This window comes from Meleagris gallopavo, unplaced genomic scaffold, assembly GCF_000146605.3.
Source record: "Meleagris gallopavo isolate NT-WF06-2002-E0010 breed Aviagen turkey brand Nicholas breeding stock unplaced genomic scaffold, Turkey_5.1 ChrUn_random_7180001856742, whole genome shotgun sequence".
In the NCBI taxonomy this organism is placed as follows: Eukaryota; Metazoa; Chordata; class Aves; order Galliformes; family Phasianidae; genus Meleagris; species Meleagris gallopavo.
The window spans coordinates 1-3,843 of NW_011122898.1; the positions used below are offsets into that span (position 1 = coordinate 1).

Here is a 3,843-nt window from a genome sequence, read left to right on the forward strand (position 1 = left end):
AACTCCCGGTGGGGTCACCCCGGAGCCTGCCGGTTCCTACGTCTTTAAGGCAGGCTCCTCCTCTGCGTGGGGTTGCGGGACCGGAGAGGGGGACCCCGCGGAGGTGTTCTATTTCCTACCGAAGGCAGCGGGACGACTGGGCTGGGGGTGGCGGCGGCGTTCCTCGGGAGCGGCTCGGCACGGCTCAGTCTCACCGTGCGCTTTCTTTCCGTACAGCCGCTGCTGGAGGAGGGCGAGACCTGGAAGGAGTGCAAGCTCGTGCAGCAAGTGAGCGCCGAGGTGAGGAGAGCCGCCCGTCCGCTACCCGCTTCGCTTCGCCCTTCGTGGGTCTCCTTCCCGAGTTCTCCGCTTGACTTCCTCCCGTGCCGCTTTTGCTTCAAAAGCATCATCGCTCTCTTCTCAGGCATAGAGGCGCTTGTATGGGGGGAAAACCCACGTGTTGTTGTTTTGTTAATAATAACAACCCCACCGGCTGACGTCGGTGGCTGGAAGTAAATTTCTGATTTGTAATAGAAGGTGTAAGGGATGGAATGCAGAGGTTGTCCCCAGGATTTTTGCACACAGAAGTAGTAACTTTACATTTGGCATCCCGGTCTGCCTTCAGGCACCTTTTCTTATTTAAAAAACAAACAAACAAATTAAAAAAACAACCGAAGCACCTTAAGCTGAAAGGTTGAAAGGTGCAAGTTTGCTTTAGTAAAGAAAGAAAGGAAAATAGCGCTTCACAGGGTGGAGAACAGCATTTCACTTCAGCCGTGTTCAAGTAACTAAGCAGATTACCTAAGACCACATCGTTCGGGGTAGGAAAATGCTTTTTCCTTTCCCAGTGAAGCAATGGAAAAAATTGTCTCGAGTCTGTTTATAGGTTCTTATTAATGCGGAGTGGCTGCACTCGCATCACATCTCCTTTCTAAAAGACCGCTATGGTTTTGAACTCCAGGTCACAAAATGGATTCAGGCAAACCAGAGGATCAGAAAGAGCAGCAAAAAGAAAAGAAAGCAGGACAAAGTTGTTTTTCAAAAGGTAAGGATTCATGTTGTGTGTTTGTGCAAATGGGCAAAGGGCAACATAATGGAAAGATTTTAAGATGATGCCTTATAAACTGTAAAGAGGTGTTCTTAGTTTCTCTGACAAGGTGACAGTAATTATTTCACTATGGAAATAAATTATTAGTAGAAAGAAATCATTAGCCTGCAATTTCAGGGACGTAAGTTCCCTTTTTTGTGTTAAAATCCAATGTTCTGCAGAAGAAAAGTGAGAGCACTCTCATCAGAAGTATCAGTAGCGCTTCAGAACAAGAGTTTATCACAGGACCTGCACTGTTATTTGTAAATCTTCAGATAGGTTTAGCTGAGAAACAATCTGTGTTGGTGAGCATGGGACAGTAAAACATATGATGCCTGCATTGAAAAAGGTGCTCTGATGAAGCTTCTGGCTCTTCAGTCAGAGTGGTTTTCTAAGTCTTACAGATCATGTAGTTGCACGTTGCACTATAAGGGAATTCATGAGGGTGTCTTGGTGATTATTTTAGAAATTACTGCAGAGGACTTCTTAAACTGCATACAGTCCGAACTAAACTGCATTAAACATGTGCTTTGCCTATTGTAAATGAAAAACTTTTTTTTTTCCTATGATAGTCCTTTAATAGTCCTGACTACTTAAATCACTTAAATCAATTAAAAGTAAGGAGGTAAATAATCAACTGGCACTTGTACTAAATAACTGTTTTCTGTTCTCTTGAGGGGAAAAAAATGATTCTAATACTTATCATTTATGAATAAAGATGCCTTTCCAAATGCATTAACAGAATATTTTGGGGTTTTTTTACTCATGTTGATTTTAAAAAAGTATTTTTAATTATCGTTTTTTAAAACATTACCTTTAAAGGATCAAAATAGCAGCATGTTGTTTTGCTGTCTCGACAGTGCTTCTAGAATGTATGATGAATCATTGCCGTTTCTGTAGCCAAATTCTTGCTGATAGCATGACTGCCAGCTCCTGGGATATGTTGCCTTAGTATGGGCATTGCAGTATTTGACAAATGTCTACAAAGTGCATTATTGTATGTGGGTGACTCACCAGCTCTATAATGCATTTAAAAAAACGCCACCACATTACATATCATTTAGAATAAGATGTTCTGTGTTGCCATACTTTAGAATGATGTGATCTAAACAGCGATTGCATAAACTGTTACACCAAGTAATTCAATTTCTGTTTATTTTCATGTATGTGAATATTTATTTGCATGCTTGCCATTTTTATTTGTTTGTTCTATGTTACCACTGATTTCTTAATAGTTCAAAAATATTAATATGTGAATTATTGACCAAAATGCACTGAAGATGGAAATAGCCCTAATACAAGCTACAGATTGCATGCAATTTGAAGTAATTTTTAAATTACAAATGATGAAGTAGGTTCGCTGCCACATCTTCAACGTAGTCTTAAAAGCACTTTATACTGTCACAGCGTCTTCATTTCTTTTTGTAGGAAAAAGCTTTCTCAGTGCAAAATCCATATTTACTAATAAAACTCAATCTGTATTTGAAAGGTTGTACAGGTCCCACTGTTGGAAGGTTTGAGAGACAGACCTCTAGTGTGTAGACTAATCATATTAGAAAAGCAAAAAATAATGTATTATACTATGAAATACCCACTTCTCAAAAAACAATATTGTTGCAAGGTCTGTGAACATCAATATGAATTAAAATTAGAGGTAAGAATACACATTTTCATCTAATATGTGTAAGTATTAATAATTCTTTGAGATTCAGTGCACAGTCACAGAATTGCATCTGCAGGTTGGTCAACCCCCTGGGAATAAAAGGGCACATCAATGACCTTACATATGATAATGAAATTATAGATTAGGGGTGGGAATTGTTATATTCTCTAGGAGTTTGTTCATTGCAATGATGGCTTTTCCAGTGGAAATAGAGAAGAGGAGAGGGAGCGTGATTTTCTTGGCACTGGCAGAACTTTATTGCAATATTAAAATTCAGACTTTGGTTACAACTTACCTTTCAGTACAGGCTTACCAGCCAAGGTAGGTGATACACAGTCAGTTTATATGTTCCACTAGTATTTTTTAACTTTGGGTATGTATTGGTTTGTAGCAGAAACAGTGTTGCACAACAGATTAAGTACTTTGTGAGTAAATAAGAAAATGAATAAATTTGTAATGAAAAAAGGATGGAGAAAGGATTGAAGAAAAAAAAAACAGATAAAAACATAAGGTGAGAATGGGAAGATGAGGAGCAGAACAATAAAGAAACAGAAAAGTAAGAGCTGGCATCTGCTTGTATCGTAATTGCAATTACAGTAAGGTTACTGGCCTCTTCTGGTATAGCTAGAAAACCAAGCTAATCTTGCTTATGTTTTCAGAACAAGCATGAACTTGCTAAAGTTAGCTTCAAAACTTTCATGTTCCTGTTCTTTTTTAACGTTTTAATTTGAATCCACTACACTGAGAATCAAAGCAAGGACCAAATCTGAAATAGATATCTTGAACTTAAATACTGTGCAGAACTTAACAACTAAAGAAAAAATCCTAGAGTGTTCTTCAGATAATGTTTGTGTGAATCATTTTCAGAACCTTACCTTTCCGAATTTGGTTAACTTTACAGAACTCTAGGAACAGTACAAATATGTAATTTCAGGCTCTTAATGCTAAATATTTTCATCATTTAGGCGTATACATTTATGGATTGTTTGAAAACTGTAACTGTATGGCTCAAAACTTTATTCTTTAGGGTAACATTGCCTGAAAGTTAACTTGAAAAGCACTTAATAGCACAGTAAGATACTGTGCCTGTGTTTTTTTTTGTTTTTTGTTTTTT

At 38.2% G+C, this 3,843-nt stretch overlaps 1 long non-coding RNA gene across 1 annotated transcript; it reads left to right on the top strand.

The window, feature by feature from the left end:
• Nucleotides 1-109: 109 nt before the first annotated feature.
• On the top strand, nt 110-1,801 carry LOC109364426. The gene is made up of 2 exons (XR_002110377.2): nt 110-279; nt 941-1,801. It is a non-coding gene; the product is annotated as an uncharacterized LOC109364426 (long non-coding RNA).
• The last annotated feature ends 2,042 nt before the right edge of the window (nt 1,802-3,843 follow it).